We start from the raw sequence: 22,851 nt of genomic DNA, 5'->3' as shown, positions 1-22,851 counted from the left end.
GCTCTGTACTTCTGCAACAGCCTCCAATAGCAGGGCTAAGGGCAGCAAAGTCTGAGCCAAGGTACAGCTGCCTGCAGCTGAAACAGACCTGCAATAAGTGCCAGAGGAGAAGAGGGGGTAGGCTCAAGGCAGCACATGCAAGGAAGGCACTTGTATTGATGCAGGTTAAGGTCATCCTGGGGACTAGGAGTTTGACACCGTGATTAAAGCACAATCAAGAAATGTCTCCTGACAGTGAAGACCATTAGGCTGTGGAACAGGCTCCCAGGGGAAGCAGGAGAATCCTCATCCTACTGTCTCTGTAAGAAGTGATGGGACAAGTAGTAAGGAATTGAGCCCCATGACTGGCGATGGCATGATGGGGCCAGGCCCACAAGATGCCTCTTTCAGGAGTAACATCAACTTAAGAAATTCCCTCTGCCCCTCCTGCAACATCTCTCAGTTTTGCTGACACTGCTGCTTGCAAGGCAGAACCATGGACTAGATCACTGTGGTGACTTCACATATTTGGAGGGATGGGAGTTTTGACTGACATATTTTACACCACAGTCTTACCAATGGTTGCATCCACACAACTGTCGGGATGGCAGTGGTGGGACAGGACAGGAATGTGAGGTGGGAGGTGAGGAAATAGGAATTTCTTAGGTTGTGCTTATAGGTGTCTTTATACTAACCCAGAGTGAATGAATTCATGCAAAGGCAGTGAAGGATGCAACTGAGGTGGAGGGTGTTAACTAAAGCATAATCTAGTGTAGTCAGACTTGTGGATTTGGACATGACCTAACATACATGAAAATTTACAGCAGAGAATGTCCCTGTTAATAATATATATGGTATCAATTAAGTTTCTGACACACTGGGCTGGCACTAACTTAGTGGTTTAGGTCTTAAAGACTGTCTCAGTTTTGATTTATTTAATGTTCAATTGCCTCCCTTAAATGTTTCCTTTATATATTTTTTGAATGGGTAAAAGATCAGGTTGGTTTTGAACTGTGCAAATCAACAGGAACATGCATTCTGCCCCATTTAAAGTAGCAGACACCTATCTCCTTTTTTGCTGGGTTGGTTTTTTTTTTGGTTTGGGGATGGGGGGAAAGGAGGTGTTAAGAACATCACAAAGTTCAAAATTAACGTCTCAACTTGTAACACACTTCTCTCTCTCCCACAACACTGGTTGCAGAAGCTACCCACGGCTGACACTACTCATGAAGCTCCATATGGTTCTGCTTCCCTTCATTTTTCCTCAGCCTGACAAACTTTGGCACTGCTCAGGTTTTCCTGGTCCTTGGAAAACAGGAGAGATTCCAACAATTCCAGTTTTCACAAAGCTCCCATGGTACTATCTACAAAAAACCTATTGTAATGGCAAAGCATACAGGCAAATTTGGCTTAACTGGGGCTGTAGAACCTTTCATAATGCACTTAGTATTGGTAACAATTATTTACACTGCAGTAGAGTTGAAGGATTTCAGCAACACAACATACACATACAGCAACAAATGTCCATGCCTGAATAACAGGTTAATAAAGTTATTTTATTTAAGGCAGAAAGGGCTCAAAATGGTGTGTCATTTTAAAGCACCCAAGATTTGACAACAGTTTGTGCAATTATCACAAACCTCTCAAGGAAAGCTTCTAGTACACCCAGGAAATAACCCTGCACACAGCGAGTACCCTGCACGCACCGTAACTCAGCAAGTGCTTTTTGCAGCTCCCTTCTACACTCAGTCATGAAGGATACAGATCATTACAGCCTCCAGCTATAGAGCTTTAGCTCCCAGAGTAGCAGCTCACACTTTTAGCTCTGGAGATCCCCAGTTCAATCTGCTGCATGTCAGCCAAGAGGGCAGCTGTCATATAATTACAGCCACAACTTTGCATGTGAAAAAGTAGGGAGAGTGAACAGAGATCTTATTATAGAATCCTGGTTGCAACCTGCTGAAGAGCTCCCTATTTAAAGTAACTTCTTGTAAAGAGAGGGAGAGGGAGGGGAAAAAAAAGGAAAGAGTCTTCCAACGCAGCTTCCCAATGCTCTCTGGTTTGCAGAAGAAATCAATGCTGCTTTGCAAAAAAGCCTTTTGTTACAAATGCAGGTATATATTAGACAGAGCATGCAATTGCAGACCAGGAGTAAGGCTCTAGCCCCTTATGAGTCCCCCAAAAAAAGAGAAAAAGAAAAGAAAAGAATGCTCACTGCTGCAACCGAGATATCAGAACTCCAACAGTGCATCTTAGTGTCTTTCTGAACTATAAACCCTCGCCAGCAGCCAGGCCATTTTGCTATGCAAGTTAAGTATTAAAATCTAAATGTAACTCAGCTACATCTTGTTTTCTTCAAACTGTACACACTCGCAGGGAGACTTAGCAGAAGATCTGGGAGAAGAGTATGTTTGAACTATAAAGGTACAAACCATGGCAAAAAAATTCAGTCTCAAATGAAAAGATCTTTTAATGAGTACAACACAAAACAATTAGACCAAGTTTCTTCTTCTCTGTTAACCTTTCTGCAGACCCTTCCGCACACATACAGCAATTTTCGAGCCAAATATTTTCCCAAGCCAAGAAGTTCAAACCCAGAATTTGAAGCAATGTAATCCAGTTTTAAAGACACATTCGTTTTCCACAAACAATTATTCTGGAAAGCTACCTTTCCTAAGTACAGCATTTTCAGGCTTAAGATACAGATTAAATTATTTGCAGAACATTCTCCTCTCCTACGGTCCCATCCATACATTCATCCATCTATCTCTCCATCAGCCAGCAGCACAGAATCCGTGGATTCCCCACAGCCTGGGGTGAATCAAACACTTTGGACCATGGGCAACAGATGAGAAGATGTTCCTTCAAACTACTTACCCGCTTGCTAAACACCGCTCAAAGTAGACCGATCTGACTCAAACTGTTCAGTATCTGCCTGCAGGAACACAGACACACTGAAAGACGGAAACCAGTTCATGCACATGCTATACTAGTGACCCTTCAAAACTCCCTGAAACACAGTGCTGTGATTCCAACAGGATTTGAAGGAGAAGTACCTATTAGACAGCCAAGCTGGAAGGCGTTCAAACGATTGCTAACACCAACAGCAAGCCTGTAATAGTTAACTCCAGAATTCACTAACACTTTGTATTTAAACCAGATGAATTCTCTGGTGACATCCTCTCAGCAGCCTCATTTCTGAAGCCCCATTTTCACTTGGCTCAGACAGTCTTCTGCTCCTCACCTCAAGCAATACCTACTCAGGAAAAACACAAACTACCTGCCCATCTCTCTCCCTTCAGAAGAGCATGAGGGAGAGAATCAAGGACACAAAACCCAGTTTTAAAGAAAGCTATGTGCAGCTGCAGCAGCACAGAAACATTTGGGGCTGATTACACACACGCAGCAGAACCCTGGCTGGGCTCATCCCACAGAAGGGACCCATAAAAGGTTCACCTCTCCCTCACCTACTGCAACCAGGCAAAGCTCATGAACATCTGAACCATGCTTGCTGCAGACATCCAATGAAAGCAGTACAATCCTATGCAGAGATGACTGAAATGAGACACCGTTATGCTATTTTATGGTATTATTTCTGTAAATTTAGCACTGCTAAAAGGTTCCAGATAGACATTCTCTGGAGACCAAAATCCTTTGCCTACCCTGAGAAGATATGCAGAGAGAACAGCAGCAAAACTTATACGTGCTTTTCTCATCTCTCCCAGCCTGCCGAGGCTGAAATGACTGACAAAGGTCCAAAATGAGGGACACACATAAATTATTAATACTGCACTAGTAGTCTCGCTGTTGCTGTGACAGTCTAAAGACTTAACAGAGGCAGGCTCTGCAGGGAAATATTACTTTACTTCAAATTATTCATTCAGGAAACTTACATACTGAGGAGAAAAGAATCATTCTGCAGCATGCTCTGTCAAACCCCTCAGCTTTAAGACCCTTCATTTCTAAAGCAAAAGCAATTTTAACAAGAACAGGAAATTGGCGTGAAGTATGAGGCGCTTCAGATTTCAAGTGAGCAACACTGGAACAGCATTACTTTTGGACACAAATCCTAACATATGTATTTTCATGCCTGACCTGGAAAGTCCATCCCACTTCTGAGAGCCAGGTAAGTGTTTTGTCTCTGCAGCCTCTCTGCTGAAACAGCCAAGTGACATACCAGTGAGAGGATAATGGGTAGCCATGCACTGGCAAGTGGAAGGGAGCCAAAAAGCCACTTCAGTTGGCTGCTTGAGCTGCAACCTGTGCTTTAAGCCTGTGTGAGGCTCTAGATCTACCTTTGTTTCATTCCAGGTCCCATGCTATACCTGCTGCCACAGTAGCCTTGTATCCGTAAACAGTACACAAAGAGATGTGGCTCTACTGATCTATTAGCTTCCTCTCTCCCATTGCAAGGGAACAGTTTATGCAGGGGTATTAGTCTGTTTTACATTAATTTCTAGAACTGGAACAAACAACCTGAACTTTGACATGTCTGAAGAAAGTTAAATTATTTTCATCTTTCTTAGTTTTCTCATTAGAATAGACTTACTTCTTACTTTAAACACAAAATTTCCCTCCCAAAATATCTGAAGTACTTACTGAAATGTTTTCTTTACCAAAGCCCTGCAAAGCCTCAAGATTATTAATAACATTTTGAATAAAGAGGCACAACATTGCTTCATACCAACAAAAAAAGCAGTCAACTTTTCACACAATAAAGTAACTAATTTTGAAAACTAGTACTTTCTATTAAAATTCTTGTATTTAAAAATCCAAAAAGGTTTCAAGTAACTCTAGACACTGATGGGGGCAAAGAAAAAGCAGACCCTACCCCCAGCTGGATGGCATTCCTCTCTTTGGGTGCAATGCGGTAACATTTGATTGACGCATCTGATCCATTCCAAAACTCCAGGCGCTGTTTTAATCATCAATGGGCAGAAGAATCCTAATAATTTTGAGGGAAAAAAAAAAATAGAAAAACAGAGTAGAATATGGAGGCAGGACACAGAGCACCTGGTGTTTGTCTAGCAGATCCGGCCGATTTAGCTGGGCCCAGAATAATCAACAGACTAAAGACCAAGTTCATGGCAGAAACTCACAGCTACCAGTATAAACCCCTTCCTCCCCTCCACCCTCTTTTTGCCATCTCAGCTCAACCCAGGCTCCCAACACAACCTGGAACGTTAGTCCCACACCAAAGGAAATGAAATAGGAAGAGGGAAAGGAGTGGGAAGAGAGAAACCAGGGTAAATAGGGATAGCATGAAGAGCCCATTGGCATGCAACCAAGAGCCTGCATAGGCCCTTGCTACAGCAGAAAACAGGAGATCAGGCACGTACAAGGAGACGGCAGGAGAGCAGATGCAAGAAGGTGAAGGTTCAAGTGGTCCCTGAGCTCAGGGGGTAGGAAATGGCAGCAGACATAGCACAGAAGTGAGCCCCAGCATGCACAACGAGCTCAGCCTTCAGAAGCAGCAACACACCAGGTGACCTGCTAGCTTGTGATAGGCATTTTCATTACCGACGGGCACGGTACGAGAAATATATAGTGTGAACCTTCCACATTAAACAAGGCTTCCCAGTCCAACCATAAATTGATTTTGCTATCAGCCAAACTCAGATCCACCAGTATCAACCACTGCTGCTCTGAAACAAGCCTCCACTTACAGTCTTGCACCAAACAGTTGCTGCTGTTTCATTTCAGCACTAATGAGCACTTGCAAGCCCTCAGGACCTGCCAACCTAAGAGATGGCACAATCCCAAGAGGACTTTACCTGTTCCAGCAGCAGCCAGAAGGCAAGCATCATCAGTGTGACCCTCCAGCTGGCCAGCTGACATATCAGACCAGCCTACATCCCAGTCAACCGACCAGGAGCCAGGCACCTTCCCACTAGAAGTGGAAAGCTGGCTGCCAAGTCAGTGGGACATCAGAGAAATACTGTTCTAGCAGGCCAGAGCTAGAGAGACCTGTTTGAGAACACAAGCTGCACAAAGGTCTCCAGGCACAGTCAGTCACCTAGTTGGTTTTTACATCTGCCGGGTGTTCCTAAGTCTTGGGAAGATTAACAGCAGAGAAGAGCTGGATGCGGGAAGGAGGGAATGCAAGAGAACAAGCTGATGTACTGCAAAGGGAAGGGAGCAGCAGGCTGAAGATGGGATCTCACAGTAGGAAAAGTGGTTGCTACAGTGCAGAGCAGGAGCTGGGGGAAACAGGAGGGGGCTGTTAGCAGAAAGAAGGCAGGTAAAGGCATGCTAGTGCAGGGAATGGGAGGGGCCTGTAGCTGAGGGCTGATAAATCAAATGCTGCTGCCAGAGTCTTACACCAGCCCCTGTATCACTGTATCTCTGTATCACTGACTGGGGGGCAGCACAAGTAGGATCTGCCACAGGCATGCCCATTCAGCAGCTTCAGGTAGTCATTTAAGGTATGTCTGGACCATTAAGTACCCTGAAGATAAGGAGAGGCCTTGAATTCAACATGACACAGTCATGTGGAGCTTGCACAATGAGAAGGATGTGCTCCCAGCCCTGACAAGGACTACACAGCAGTAGCTCACACCTCCCTTAGGCTCCCGGGAGCAAGCGGTTGCAGAGCAGTCAGACTGCCTTTGTAACCAACCCCCCAGCCCGTCAGGAGGGCCTGAACCCTGCACCAGCAGCAGCAAAAGCACAAACCTCCACCTCATGCTCTAAATAATTAAACTCTGTGGGAGCAGCAGCAGCCTCATAAAACTCCTACACAGACCAAGCCAGTCATTAATGGGGGTCAAAGATGAACACTCTATTTTTTGTAAGTGTGCTTTGATGTGTGGGGAGAGTGGTGAGAGGAGATCTTCATTACCCTCTCTGATACCTGATGAATTTTTCCTTTCCTGGCTATCAACATCTCCTGCTTCCACCCAAACCCCATACCGCTGGCAATCATCTGGACAGCCAGGGACAATCAGGTGTGTCTGGATGACATCTGTGCTAGCTGGTCACCTGCAGGCAGGGAAGCAAAAGGCCTCCCTGAGCAAAGTCAGGCTCTACCAGAGGCTCAGCCAGTGCTTATTACGAGGTCTGGGTTTCACACAGATGCCAATGGGTGGAATCCCAGGGCCAGTATGATGCAAACCACAACCTCACACACCGTCTCCCCTACAGCAAGTCACAGAGGAGAGTACAAGCCAGTAAAATCTGTCGGGATTATTAGCTTGGGCTCAGAGCCAGAGCTGGGAGCTGCCACAAGGGCAGGGAGGCTGCCTGCAGCCCTGCAGGTCAGCAGGAAGGAAGTGGAAGTCCCCTGACGGGCAAGGAAAGGCAGCAGGCAGGAAAGGCAAGACACAGTTGAGAACAGGTCATAGAAACACTAGTCTGACCTACCCCTTCTGGCCTTAAAATACATACGTACACACAGATGTGCAAGCTGCTTACTACTATGCTTTGTTCAGACATTTTGAAGGAGAGACCGCTGCTCTTCCCACTCTCTCTGCATTCCCCCATACCAGTTTTGGAAATGGTTCTTTAGTCTTCCCATCAATAACAGCCTCAGGTGGAGAGAAGCAAAGGCAGGTTGGTTTTGGGGAAGGGGTCATCACATGGACACAGAAAATTCCCCCAGCAGCACGCAGGAATGTTGGATGCTCTATCAGCAGTGCCAGTTCCAGCCTGCACCGTCCAAGCCTCTGCCAGCCTGTTTTTCCTGCTGCGTTTTCTCTACATGGAGAAGTCACAGACTGGAAGTGGATTCAAGATCGCTGCTGCTGTGCTGAGAAAGTGGCTGGTGTAGCAAAGCCAGCTTTCATTTATTATTTATAAGCAGTACTGATAGATGCCCCTTTTTTCAAGTCACTAGGAACCTTCTCCCAACAAAGCCCAATACCTGCACTTTCAGAAGGAAGTTAAGAGCTTTACATGTAATGCCAGCACTCATCTTTGCCAGCATGGCAAAAGCAGCTGCCGTTACTTCCATTATTATCAGAAATAAGGGGGGAAATAGCTCAAACTCTTGAGCCTTGGCACCTCTTCTCTCCCACCGTTTGGCTACTAGAGCTCGGGTTACTATTCAAGGCTGAAGTGCTCACCAGGGCACACATTCCAGGGGGCTGGGCCATGCCACGTGGCCAGGCTCAAAATGGCAGACAGCGATGAATAGGGTAATTAGAAAGTACAACAGAAGCCACAACACAAAAAACAAGGAGCTTCTATTACAAGAAAGGGTTCTACGGCATGGTTAGATCCATCACCCCATATGCTGGGTCATGGTGGTGCCTTGGGAGCCTGCTGCTGTTATCTGTTTGCAATCACATTTCAGCCCATCTTTCTGCTTAATGCATGAAAAGCAGAGCTAATCAGATTCACTCTCTCTGCTTAATGTCTTCAGTTCCCAAACATGCTCTGTACTGCTTCAACTGATGTTCAACTAAACCAGCCAGGAGCACGGTGGGCAAAAAAGAAAATAAAATAAAAAATAAAAAATGGAACTACCTAATAATTTTAGTCCATCTTTCCACCTATTAAGTCTAAAATTCCTTTTACATTTGAGCCTTGCAAACAAAAGTCAGGAAATTCCCATTTCCCTCTCTATGCCACACCCAGCTCATGTATGAGCTCCCTTCTCCAAGCTGCTCCTCCAGTGGTATCTGGGCAATTAATTCTAGACCTTTCAGCCTTTACTCTCATTCTCTGGGACAGGTTCTTAAAATATATCCTGGCTAGGAACCTCCACAGAAAGATGTCTTCTGCTGGCACCATAATAACCCTTCTTTGTTAATCTATCTGAAGTGACCATCACATGCTCTCCTACTCCCTCTCTCCCCAGCACTATTTAATTATTGCAGCCTTACACAGAATCTCTAATGTGCCCTCAGCATTTCCAGTCTGAAGACAAACAGGGCCCTGGAACGGCTGCTTCTTTCACTGCATTCCTTTGCACTCCTCAGGGCAGCTGGAGCATTGCCGGAGTCAGCTATGACACCTGGATCTTCACTAAAGCAACCAACACAACAGCTGAGAAGCCCCCAGACTGAGCAGACTGCATGAAAATTCAGCAGAGATTCAGGAAAAGACTGGCTTACAGGAACACCCACCATCATGAGCCAGGTTAAGCAGCACAGGAGAGTCACCCATTACAAGCACAATTGAAGATTTGCCAACAACAACAAAAAAAAAACAACCAGCAAGTATTTACAGGAGATGAGAAAGAGATGTAGGTGGAAGACAAAATTGCAGCATTCATCTCTCTATCCAGGAGGAGTGGAAAAAAGGAAGACTGCAGAGATGAAACCCCAGACAGCCCGTGCATCTGTCCTCATCCCCCAGCTCATCCCCACATCAATCAGAACAGTGGCAGCTCTGGAGAAGACCCCCATTATCCAGGTCCTGCACTAACATCTTCCCCAGAGGCTGCACGCATGTGCAAGGGGTGGAAGAAAAACATACTTCTCAATGAGATTACTTACAGCATTTTCTATATTGCCCCCTCTCTTAAAAATGTCTTTTAAAAAATTATTGCGGCTGGTTTATAAATGTGTCAGATTAAAAAAAAAAAAATACATCCTTGAAAACAAAGACACTTTGTGCTCAGCATATCCAGTGGCACCATTATTTAATATCAATACGCTGGTTCTTTCCTTTATTCGCTCCATCCTTGGAACACAAATCCACTGTAACAGCCACCCAGTGTATAATCTTACCATGCAAAGCAACACAACCCTCCAATAATCTTTCTCTTGCCATAATGCTTTCACATACCAACAAGAAGAATTTAGGCTTAAATGCTTTAAAAAAAACCCAACCAACTCTAGTACAGCATGAAACAAATCTCTAAGAACTCTCAAGTTGGAGTAAATTCCCTCATCCCTCCCTACTACCTTCCTTATTTGAAAATGGCTGCACAAATACTTCTAATTTGTGCACCAGACTGACTGCAACCTTCCCCTCCCACCAGGTACAGCCATTCACATATAGGTCCACAGACACACAGGCTCACGGCATTCTGTTGCCTCTGGCACACTACTCTTCACTGACATCATCTTCACCTTCATGCCGTATAAAATTCACCAAACAGACAGAGTATCTACTCCTTTAGCCATAAAGCAATCACTGTAGGCCAACAGACACCTCCATCTAGTCTCCCAAATGCACACTCTGACCCGCACCGTGCCCCTGCTAAGTAGAGACGCTCAGGCATGCATCTTGTTAGGTGACACATGCCCCTTCCCTGCCGTCAGCCAGGGCTAATGCAGATGGTGTATCTGATGGATCCATCACTGGCAAAGCCGCAGCAGGAACACTGCTTGCGCCAATCAGCAGGAGCAAAGTTCCCACACAGGCTGAGCTTCCACATGCCCCTAGCTGCATCACATCCCTGGAGCAAGAAGGCACCGTTCTGTACTACCACAGCAGTGTCCCACAAGGGCTTTCCAATTTCTGCTGATGCCTGAAAATGAGGTAGTAGCATCTGGAGCAATGGCGAGTCACAGTTCAGAGATAGAGCCTTCCTCCTGGTGTGTGGTACCCAGTTCAAGCTTGGCTCCCCACTGGCGTGCAGAACACTCTCTGGATATTTCCCTGTCCTTGCCATCTATCTGAGGCTTCAGGGACCACCTGGTCCTACCAGCTCCAAGTCCTCAGTCCAAACAGCCATCACCATGTTTAGGGAAGCTCTTTCACAAACAGCCTGCAAGTATCTCCTCAGCCAGTCTCTTTTTGCTCTCTCACAGGTGAGGATTATGGCTACTATTTTTTGAATCCTTTAATAATAATATATGAGCCTAATAATAATAACTATTATTATTATTAGGCTCATAGCAGTGGGCTGTTAGCAATGGGCTTTTGGGAACTATGATATGCCTTTAACTGCAGAAGCAGTGAAACTCAACCTTTTCCCTTTTTTCCTCGCTTTTGAAAATACTGCTTGGGAATGGAGTCAGCATCTGGAGGCATACAAGTACATCTCAGGGAAAGAATGAGAGGAGCAGAGGGGAAGGGAGGGACTTGAAAATGAAGGCTGAGGGTGAGGCTTCACATTACAGCTGAACCAGGCTAAGAGTTCACTGCTGCCAAAAAAGGGGGCCCCATTTCCACCTTTCTTTCATTCCCTACCTTTCACTGCTGGGAAAACAAATCTTGCCCCTCCTGTGTGGCAGCTCTGATACTAGCCTGAGCCTGGTGAGCAGATTCAGCTCTCTGTCCCAGGAGAAAACTATTCACTTTTTTATATTTCTGGGCAAGACAGCTTTCCCAAAGCTGAACAAGCTGGATCCGTTTAGTACCAGAGTTGGCACAAGGCAAGGAATACAGCAACAGAACCACGACCAAGGCACGTCCACCCCTCTCGGAAGCAGCAAGTGGTTAGATCGGTTCAGCCACAGTAAGAAAATCCATCCTCGCCGGTGTGAAGCTGTGATTTCACCCAGCAAGTACATCAATCAGCACAAAACAAGGAGCCAGGTTGAAAAACCTGCAACAGAAGTGTTTGCTAATAGTCTCAAAACAAGGAGTTTACCTATTATAAGGCTCTACCTACCAGTTGCATTTCTGGGTGATGAAAGCAGCTGTGTAGGTAAAGAATGACACTGAAACCGAGAAGCCCCAAAGCAGACAGGAATATGAGAGGTTCTGCAGGATTTCCAATCATAATTGTGCCTATTTCTAAATTGGACTCTGTTATCAAACAAGATGGCTGCCTTCATCACTCTGCTCAAAAATGTCTGTTTTCATTACAAACTTAACAATTAGTTTGATGGTGCTCTTGATAAAGCATTTTTTTTTCCCAGCAGCTTCTACATCATCAGATGAACAAAAATAATGCAGTTCTTTTTGATTAAAAAAAAAAAAAACAAAATCCATTTACTCCACTGTCTTTATTCCTCTCCACCTCCTCTGCTCAATTACTAAAAGCAATTTACAGACAATAAACGTAACTTCACAGCTGCCTTTATGAAGTATTCCCTTCATTTTATAGATGAGGTTACAGGCTATACATAAATTAATATCAGCAAGGTCTACTTCAAAACTGGATATGCAAGAGGAACAGATGAACTCTTAAAGAATACAGATCATGCCTGTACTTTAGTAAAACCAGTAATAAAGAATTAAGGATGTTACCAGTTGGATATAAATTCCTCAAACGTATCTGCTTAAATACAGTAACAAACAAAAGCTTGCATTGAGGTCTTCCTTGGGTTTATTCTGTTATTATTAGGAACACCACCATGAGATTTCAGATTTGCCGAACAGCATCCCATAGACCAAACATGCTCGCTTTCCTAGTAAACACATACTTAACTGCTACCCTCATGGGCTCAAAGAGGGTCTTACCAGCTGGCGCATGATCACCAAGAATCTGCAGCTAGAAACTCAGTACATCATTTTAATCCATGAAAATAAGCAAGCCAGGAGAGATTCCAACATTCTCTGCCACAACCTCAAGGGCTCTGGCAGGGCAAGAAGGAGCAAGAACCTATGTCTGCTGTTAAAATCACCACAGGTGACTTTGAAAAAGCACCTGGAGTAGCAACACTAAAGGGGTGGGGGGGAAAGGTGCAGTTTTTTGCAGGCACTCTTCTGATGATAACTGCTCCTTAAGGCTTAATAAAAATGCATGGCCAACTTTTCTTCTTCCACACATTAGCAGAGCTCAGAAATAGCACCCAAGTCTGGTTATACAACTCGGCAGGCCCAGCTTCTCCTAGGAGGAAAACACCACTGGCGTGCAGGTACTCCAAAGGCTGGGTCATCTCAACAGTCCCCTCAAGGGAAAATAATCCTATTAAGAACTGGGGTGTTGGTATTGAAGACAAAAAGGAGTGTTAATTTTGGCATTCCTTAATTACACTGGTTCCACTGTGTCCATTTACTACCAAACCTACCACCTGAAGGTTAGTAAAATCACCACACTCATCCATCCACCCCCAAGGTCCTTTCCAGACACCAGCCCCTCTTTTGGCCAACAACCGCCTGGTCATTGCCTATACGTTTTCTTATCCCTGACTAACACAAACCAGTATTTGTACAGCCACAGCGCTTTGAAAACTAATTTAGGATTAAGGCCTTCATTTCTAGTCTGCATACAAATACCAGCCATGCGGAAACCAACAGAACGTTGTGAACTTCTGTGCTGTGACCAGCTTAAAACCAACAGCCATATCACGCACGCATCAAAAAACAGATAGGCTTCAAGACAGACCAAAAAAATCAAGCATAACACAAAGGATTTTGACTTGTAAAATCTCTCACAAGGCGAGAGCTGATAAACACCATCACATTTCTAGCAGAACTGCCATTTTCTGCATTTTCACTGCAGCAAGTACAGATGTTTGTGCCCACTGATACTTTGTGCCCTTTTCACCCAAGCCAGCAACAGCATCACAACCTCACACTAGCCTTGAAAATGGCTCAGCAGACGTAGGTGCCTCAGAGAGCGCCCTCCCTAGCAGGTGAGAATCCATGCACAGAGCACGCAACCCATGCTCCTCTTTCCAGGCAAGGTCTGGGGTGTTCATGCCAACCCATCAAGCCCTGAAACCTCCCAAAAGCTATACAACAGCTAGAGGAGAAACACAACCTGGGTAGTCCTGTGGTTTAAACTGGCACCCCCACCCTACAGGAGTCCAGAATTTGACTCCTACCATGACCCCAGTGCAGTGGCCCCATCTGCTCCACCTGAGGACAGGCCACAGCACATGCCTCCCCACCTCACCTCTTCCAAAGGGGATGGGCTGGGAAAGATACCAGCGGCTCAGGCTTAGAATTTTATTTTTGAGGTTGGTAGTTCTGTTGTGGAGACTGATCCACTGATATTTTCCTAATATAAGGAACATATAAGATGCCTGGAATTTGATAGCTGCTTTTTAATTAAATTGAAATAAGTAAATCACAGCCTGTTGCCATGGAGAATGAACAGACACAGCCTCTTGACTCCAGGGCAGGATCAAGCAGGAGAGGCAGACAAGGCTGTGAAATTAAAAACACCTATTTTAAAGCAAATGGTCTTGATAATTAGCAAAAAATGTGGCACAAGGAAATAATATAACCATATGGCAGGAAGTGGTTTTCAAGGTGAACTATGAAGCTGTTTTAAATAAATGAATAAACTGCTGGAGTTGCTGGGTCACTCACACAATCATATATGCAGGATTAAATGTGATTAAAAAAAATACACTGAGAAAATAGCAATTAGCTCTTCTTTCCCTCTCCTGCCTGTAGCCTGTGTCCTTATTTTTAAGGACTTGTTTTGAGTCATTAACGCTGGCACCTATCTGCAGTTACCAGAGGGCTGTCCAACTCAAAGCCTTGTGGTTCACCCTAAAGGGAAAACCAAGTTTATGGGATATAAAACCTTTTATCTGTTACTCAGTGTCATTACACAATCTTGGCCAGGTCATCAGACGCTAATAATCATTCCTGAATCTGTGCATCCCTGTTACGTCTTCCATGACAAAGTGACTTTGGAGGGAATTTGCCCTGCCCTCCACACACCACATATCCAGCCCTGTGCCACATCTCTCAAGAAGCAGCACAGCTCAGAGAGAATCCATCAGTGGGAGCCAGCACACCCTTCAGCAAAAGCCTGGCTGATGGACAAGCCTTGCACGTCCCCTTCCGAGTATGCCCAGAGCACAGAGCATCAAAATGTTCCACCCCTTTTCTGACAGTTCTGCTGTGCTCAGATATAAAAGGGTTGCGGCATGGGAAGTTCTTCATCACCTTTTCAAACCCAGCCAGGGCAAATCTGAACAACTGTCTTACAATTTCCAGCAAGCATGCGGCCAAAGTGCATCAAATTCATGACAGCTTAAAAATACTTAAAAGAAATTGTACCTGATGACTCAGTTTCAAAAACGTGCTGTACATTTTTCTGAAGGGAAGGGACAGATGAACAAACTTTCACTTCAAACCTCCCACCCACTCTAGGGGAAAAGCCAACTTTTTCTCCTATTTTGTGAAGACAGATTATCAGCCACAGTCTTCCATGGCAGCTAATGACACACATGAAACAAACTGTCAGTGTCCCAGTCCAGGCCCTTGTGACTTAGCTGGTTGCATTAAAAACCAGTCACATTCTAAGTCCTAATCAGCAGAAGTTGATCTGGCTATTGACAATTTTCAGTCTGTTCCCCACCATGACCAAGAAACACCCACGAAGGGAGGGGAATCATAACAGGAATCTTGGGGAAAGAAGGTGTTGGGGAAAAATGAGCAATTAAAATCAGCATTGTCTGCTTTCACAGTTTTGCCCTGTTTTGGAGCAATTACTACTTCAACTGAAGTCACACTCCATAAGATTCATGCCTTTCATTAAAAATAAACTCCAGGTCCAAGTCTGCACAAAGACATGCTTAAACTTTCAAACTGGGTTTACCCTGAAGGACACCACCAAGGACCCCAATTCCACTCCTTAAAAACGCTGGGGTGGGGATGGTACAAGCAGGCTAACTCATAGCCTTTGAGCAGCTGACACTGACAGCAGCATCTGCCCAACCTCCTCACTCATGCAACCCCTTTCTTTCCAAAGCCTGCAGTGAGAGGGACTGTGAAACATTTCGGGACATGAGAAGGTGCTGCACGCTCTTGTGTTTCCCTCTCCCTGCACACCTTCCCTGGTGTGCAATTGTTCTCTTGCTGCTTGAACCACAGTCCTACCCTATCACCTGAAAGCAAATGGCTTTGCTGGAGCTGTTTCTGCCACGGTAGGCACCAGACACCCAGAGGGCAGCGGGTGGCTTGTTCTTCCTCACCTCGTAGCTTTACTTAAGTTTAGTTTTGATTTAAAGAGATTTAACACAATTATCAAGGCCAGCCTAGCACCTCCCTCTGAAAGGGAACTGTGGTTTCTTCTCCATACCCACCAGCCAAGATAACACACAAGGGAAGACTCCTTCCCAGGGACTCCCTGTTGGACAGAGCCAGGGTTAATGTGCGCCAGTGTTAAGACTCAAGCCAGGTGGCCGCTTGGCATAAGAGGGAAGATGCCAGTCGTGCCCAGGAGCAGATTATTTCCATATCATTGCAGAGAGGGCAGCAAGCCAAGAATAAAATCATGAAATTAAAAAAAAAAACAAAACAAAACAAAACCCAAACCAAATAACCCTCACACATAAACCGTTCCCTTCACCAGCATGACACCATGCCACACACACAAAGAGGGGAGAGCACTCATGAGACTGAGTCCCCTGCCCAGGCTGCCCACAGTCCTCCATTCCCATCACTTGTACCTTCCCCTTGCCAGGTCTTCCCCGACCACCTGCCTGCTCCCATGCCACCCCAGCTCCCTGCGCCCCCAGCCCACCTCCTCAGGACCCCCACAAACTGCTCCTGACCTCTACACCCCCAACAGCCATCCCAGCACGACACTCTCAGCACCCACACGTAGCAAAAACGGGGCAGAGCATTTCCCAAAAAAGAGGCTTCAGACGCCAGCCTTGCTGGGGTGTTTTTCACCCACCCTGGGCTCTCACCGAGAGTTTCCAGCCATAAACCTCGGTGCGAGGTCGCTCACCCGAGGAACGTGTGGCACATGTGCACGCAACTGTCAACAACTTCCAGTCACAGACCCGGTGGGCAAGTCCCGGGTGGGCGAGGGGCTGCCTACCAGCAGGAATTTAGCTTGGGATAAGCACCTCGTAAGCGGGATGGCGCCTTGACAAAAATAAAGATCACCTTAATGTTCTTTTTAACAGCCAGAAAGGTTACGATGTGCTGGTCCATACAGGGCTGGGGAGAAGGGTGGGAGATTGGGGGAGGCAATGCATAAAACCGCACGGGGTTAACCGTTTGCTCACCGTAAAAAGCGAATAACACTAAGGAATCGGAGGTTAACCACGGCTGCACATAGGAAGCTGGACAGAACCCATGCGAGGGTCGCGGGAAGCACCACTGCCCCCAGCAGAGGAAGCGCCCGCCCTTCACACGCGGGGAAGGCGGCTGAGGGAGGGACGCGAGGGCGGCGGGTCTCGCTCCCCGTCCCCGGGGGGAGCTGGGGTTACGGCCCGCTTAAAAGCAAATAAACCCCGCCATAAACGCCGCACACGCCGGGGGAGGAACACAAAACTCCAAAGGTTTTGGGAAGTCACCTCAGACCCAGAGGGTGCAGAGGAGCCGAGGGGTGCCGGTTCCACCCCGCCGCCCCGCCCTTCGCGCCAGGTGGGGGGGGCGCTCTCGCCCGCCAGGTAAGGCGGGCGGGCAAACGCCGTAACGGCCGCCGCTTACCTGTGAGGGCCGGCCCTCAGGGTCCCATGGCAGCCCCGTCCCGCGGCGGGCAGAAGGGCTCCCGGCTCTTTGTTGCGCCGAGGGAAGCGGGTACGGATCCTGTCAGCTCATGTGACGCGACGGACTCGGTCTCCGGGGCTTTTCCTTGCTGGATTTTCCTCACCTCTTCCCCGCCCGCCCTCCGAGCAGGCCCCGCCGCCGGGCGCGGGTCTCAGGCCCGACCGGCTGCTGGCAGAGCGGCGGCGGCCGGGGAGGAGGAGGAGCCGCTGGCGGGGCGGGCTCCCTCGGCAGGGCCGGGCGCGGAGGAGGGCTCTGGCATCTCGCAGCGCTGCCTGGAGGGGGAGGCGGCGGGGCAGGGCGCTGCCCCAGGGCCCATCGTGTGTCCGCTCCCCCCCACTCAGGGTCCCGCTCTCGCCCCTGTTTCCTGAGAGGACGAGGTCCTGCTGGCCCGTCCTCGCCCGAGGCCTCGGTGGGATCGGCCTCTGTTCCGTCCCGGCGAGCTCCGCTCTGGGGCGGGAAGGCCTCACCACCAGCCCTCCTGCTGCAGGCGCCGGCTTTCGTAGAGGAAGGGCCGCCTCACTGGTAGTGGGGTGTTGCTGGGACCACAGGGGAGTCGGGCAGGGGCTTCCGCGGTCTGCTTTATCGTGGAGTAGGAGTGGGTAAAACGGACCCCTGAACAGTGGTTTTGTTCCCCTCTTAAGGCTACTGTTACAGCACTCGAGGCCCTGATGCATATGCCTGGGGCCTGCCGCTGCAGTCGGGAAAGTAAATGAAAACGTAATTACGTGCGTTCCAGTAAAAGCGAGGAAAGCCCCTCGTTTTCTGTAGAAGAGAAACAGCAGTACTGAGTCAGATCAGTATCCTGCCTCCCAGAGCGCTGAACAGACAAACCCTAACATAGGCTGTCAGCTCCAACAAGCAGCTGTGACACTGCCCTAGAAGACCTCCCCTATGACCTGGTGATCTGTGATCAGGCACTTCCTCACCCACAGCTGGGGTCTTCGCATTCAACAGCTTCCAAGGCATTTTTATTAATGAATGCACTCAGCTTTTTTTTTTCTTGATCCATGTGGAATTTTTGTGTCTGCTACATCATGCAGCAAGCACCCAGCTCTCTTCTTCAGACAGCATTTAGTCAACCTCTTCGTGTTTGCCCAGCACAAAGTGGGGGGCAGAGGGAGATCACCTTTCTGCAGCTCTTTAATGCCTCAATATGCCATTTTTCTTCACAAGCCAAGTCTGAAAAACATTACACCACCAAGCCATGCTGTATATAGGAAACAGAGATGACATTTCTATCAAGAATGCGGGCAGCTCAGGAAACCTTGGAGTCCTTCATCAAATGTAACCGCAAATTGAATGAGCAGCTTCCCTGCTGCTCTAGTCGGTCCCAGGATTGCTCCTACACTGGCATCGGCTTTCTAGACACCACAATTGACATTAAAAAATGGCACCCTGCAAGAAAGCACATACACAAGAACATACAGACCATAAAACTCCTTCTATAAAGCGGATGCAATAAGACCAGCAGACATCCAAAACGCACCAAGAAGCTGTGAGATTCAGCCAGCCCTGCAGATACTGTTGCACCTGCTCTGAGGGGAACACTGGTGAGCTGCTTTATCCAGCAAGGTCACTCTTCCAGCAAAATAGATTTGAATTTACTATGATAAAGATAAAACAGCAACAGCAATGATTTTAGAAAGACACTTTTCAAAGGATCAAGGTTTATTTGGTATTTGTCTAGTGCAACCAAAATTAACAAGGACTTGCAAAGACTCTGACCACATTAGCTTGCTGCAAATTTTTCTGCTTTTTAGTTTAGTCTCTGCTGTAGCATTCCTCCCACAAACATGAGCCCAGTAGTGATAATATTCCATGTTAAAAACCACACATAAAATAATCTTTTAAATTAGTGTCTCTGAAAGATATTTTTTTCCTGTGTCTTTTCTCCTAACCTTCAGGCTCTCCCTTTCCCAGCTCATTACAGGAAGTAAATCCGCAGATGAAAACACATGAAATAGAACCAGATACTGCCAGAGCATCAAACATGAAATACGCCAGGACCGCTGCACAGACAGCATAATCAATGCCCTTCCTCCCACAGCAAAACCACCAAAATTCTTTGTTCCTGCATGTACTTGTCCCACATCTCTACAGTTCATCGCTTCATCCTGCACGTGAAATAGCCCCACGGAAACAGTGTAAATGAGCCTAAAATAATTGCTGTCTTAGAAAGTGCCTACTGCCAGCCAGTAAAGGACAGAAAACCGTACTCATCATTAGAGTGCCTTTTGTGAGAAAGCAGCAAGTTGAGCCCCTCCATCCTTATCCCAAAGGAGATCCCAAAAATGTTCCCAAAAGATAAAGCTTGGCATTAAAACTTATAACCCCTAGACACTAAAGCTCGTGGGTCTAAGGGAGATGTTGCCTTCCTAGCCTGTTACAGTCTGCCTGCTGACCTCTCCCTTTGTCACCAGCACAAACAACCCTTTTCTGCCAGTGGTTCAGCAGAGCACCAGCAGCCTGTCAGTCACTTCTGCTCACGCCCTTTTCCACTTCATAGGTGCTCCTTTTTTTCCTCAAGTGGTTGCATTGATTAATATAATTAGATTAAACTACGAGCAATTGCATCTAACCTGTAGTTAGCTGGAATATTGCTGCCTTCTGTCAGATCTGATAAAGAGACCCTGAGCCCAAAAGCTTGTTTGCTTTTTCCAGCTCTATCAGTTGATCTAATAAAGGATATTACCTTTTGCCACAAATCTTGCTTCCCTAGGATCTTTAGACCATCCGCAGCTACACCACCACTTTCAGCATCTCACCTGCTTTAACCAATTCTTCCAGATTCTCTTATCTATGAAATAGAGTATGATAAAATGGATTCCCTTCTGTATCAATTCTTACACTGTTTTCATGAACGTAATATCCAAGTACCTTGTAGGACTGCATTAGCTCATCTGACTAACATCTGTCACATGGAGGGCTTTTCTTTTTCTTGTTCTCTTCTTAGGAAGAAGACGCATGGAGCAAAATGGTTTGGTTTGATGAGTGGGTTGTTTTTTTTTTCCCTCTCCACTGTTCATGTTGCTTTGTGTTTATACCAGTGATAATGAGGATGGTGGCAGTTTCCGTGGTAGCTCTTATTTCCCAGAAAAGTTAATTGCAGAGTGTTGAGCCACCCATAGAAAGAAGTCTCATGTACAAAGCAGCATTTTTGTATGTCATTCCTCACCAAAGAAAAGCTAATCCATATTCTCGACATTTGGGACAGAAACTTCTTAAGGAAAGAACAGCGTTTCCTTTTCTCCAGAAAAAGAGTTTCAACCCGTGATCCTCAGTATGTAACATTCAAACAGATTGTTGCAGATTATTAACATACAGGCCAGTGCTCTATACAGTTAGTTATAAATAGGAAAAATCTGGAAACCAAAAAGAGTAGCATGCCTTTTAATTGCACTGAGGCAGATTATCATAGGACAGCTTGGAGGGAAAATGGTGGAGACAGACTATTTCACGCTAAAAAAAATAGAGATAATTTACTTATGTGTAAGGAATCACACTGCTGTTCCTCAAAGAGGAACCCTGAATGATCCTACGTGTCTAAAAAGGCAGTAGGTACAACATATGAGCTACTGAAAGATAGAAACTGAGGTGAAGAGAGGAATCATCTGTGCTCAAGCACTGCAAGCAGAAATACCAGAAGACCTCAGGGAGACAGTAGACAGCAGATTTAATATGTTTTTGCAATGTGATATGGCAGCAAAAATCATGCAGTTAATTTAATTTGGGGTTGTAAAGGCAGAGACCTCTTCTCAGAGATATAGGCAATAGTCCCATTTTTTAATATAGCAGTGAGACCGCAGTTTGAAGACATGTTTAGTTCTGGACAACTCAGTGCTAGCTAGATGTCAACAACTTGGAGGTAAATAAAAAGAAAAGCAACATAAAATGATAAAAAAGCTGGAAGGGATTGCAGTGTGTGTAGTTTGCCCAAATAACGACTGTGAAGAGCATCATGGGAATTGCGTACAAGAACTTCAGGGGTGCAGAAGCACCAGGGAATGAGAAAGACTGTTTAGGGTTGTCTGAGGGAGTATAAATGGTTTACATGTAAATTAAATTAAGCAAAGGAAACATTAATATACAAGCCTGGAAGATGGCACCCCAGAGGAGCTTCCTATCACCTGGTTCATACAAGACTGTTTGGAGCAAGGCACATAAGAAACCTGACTGCAGGAAGGGATTAGATGAGGACAATATGCCTTGGAACTGTTTAACTGCCTGCTGACTGGAGTATCTGCAGAGCAATAGGTCTCAGCCCAGTACACAGTGGAAACTTTCCTTTCTCTACACCATTGCTGGAGACACTTGTAAACTGAAATACCCATGCTTAGTTCCAGCAGGTGTCCATGGAATGAGTGCTGTATTCAGAGTGGCTGGAGGGGTGTATTGTCAGAATTTTTCCCTTTTACCACTGGGATTTTCTTGTGAGATCACTGGCTTATCATCTGGTAAGAACAGTTGTGGTGGCACCCCTGTGTTTTAATATTGGCATCATAATGTTCCTTGGATTACACAGACCTTTGGGTAGATGTCCAGAATGGCGCTTACCTCTCCCGAGAAGTCTGTGGCATACAGCTAATTGGAAAGAAAAAAATCAGAGCCCTTATTATTCCTTAGTTAGAGGAGTGATATCAAGATAAGTCCTTTTTCTAACATAGGAAAGCTGACTTAAACTTATACCCGTAACACCTTTATATCACTCTGTACCATCATATGTTCTGGCCTGCCTGTTACACAGGAAAGCAGGACCTGACAGTATAATATGTTCCTCCCAAGCAAGGGCTGGTACAGCATGTTGCTGCTTATCCTGGATGTGCTACACACACACTGGGGGGGGGGGGGGGGGGGGGGGGAGGCGGCAGAAGGAGGAGATAAGGAGGGCAGGGAAAGGCCATGCTATTTTATAAACATTCTAGAAGGGGTTTGAATGTCTTTTCTTATTTGGTCTATATTTTTTTAACACCACCCCTTAGGGAGTCATATGCAGTGATAATTACCTGTCCAAGCACACAAAGGTATAGCCCCCTGTAACTGTTGACCTTAAATGGCCTTTCTGTGCATAGAAATGTCACCCATCTTCATGAAGGAAATCTTTCTGCTTACTTGTTTAAATGAAAAACACAGCCTAACACAGATGAGCATACAGCAAAGTGTACTAACGGTTGGGTTTAAGATAGTCTTGTAATGAATTGCTGAAGCATATGCTAAAATTAATTCATCACACCCCCCTAGTTTATGATAAACCTCTGACTGTTTTATTTGCACTCTGCCTAATGGCCCATCTTTCTCAGGACAACATACATTAAAAACCTCCCTGTAATTCCATGTTTTTATCTTCCAGGCTATGCTCAAAGAAAAAAAAAAAAAAGGAAGTGTTTTCTCCTTTCTTTTAAATGTAGCTCTTGTCTAAGTGCTAGGACAGGCACTGTCAGCTCTAAAAATTCAAGATTAATCAAACAATTAACAATTGATGTCAAGTGACTTGCCATGACTGGAAATGAGAGATGCTGCATTCATTTTAGCTCTGCAAGAACCAAAAATAGCTAACCTGATTTTTATGGACAGCAAGATTATTTTAAACCTTTTGGAGAGGAGAAAAGGAAGAGTTACAAC

At 45.9% G+C, this 22,851-nt stretch overlaps 1 protein-coding gene across 8 annotated transcripts in view; it reads right to left on the bottom strand.

The window, feature by feature from the left end:
* The window catches only part of TCF20 (transcription factor 20), a 128,242-nt gene extending 110,874 nt beyond the window's left edge, over window positions 1–17,368 (bottom strand). For 7 of the 8 annotated variants that reach the window (XM_057430555.1, XM_057430487.1, XM_057430563.1 and 4 more), the window contains exons 1-2: window positions 17,173–17,368; window positions 4,811–4,924 (exon numbers count right to left, since the gene is read on the bottom strand). The gene's annotated coding sequence lies outside the window, so the exon portion shown is untranslated. The remainder of the gene's footprint in view (window positions 1–4,810; window positions 4,925–17,172) is intronic. The other variant, XM_057430494.1, reaches the window with a different exon arrangement.
* Window positions 17,369–22,851: the final 5,483 nt, after the last annotated feature.

The sequence above is a fragment of the Pezoporus wallicus genome, unplaced genomic scaffold (assembly GCF_028554395.1).
Source record: "Pezoporus wallicus isolate ANWC-B61680 ecotype Strahan unplaced genomic scaffold, APGP_CSIRO_Pwel_v1 scaffold_3294, whole genome shotgun sequence".
Classification (NCBI taxonomy): Eukaryota; Metazoa; Chordata; class Aves; order Psittaciformes; family Psittacidae; genus Pezoporus; species Pezoporus wallicus.
The sequence above is the reverse complement of the archived record's forward strand: the minus strand, read 5'-3'. Positions and strand labels throughout refer to the sequence as shown.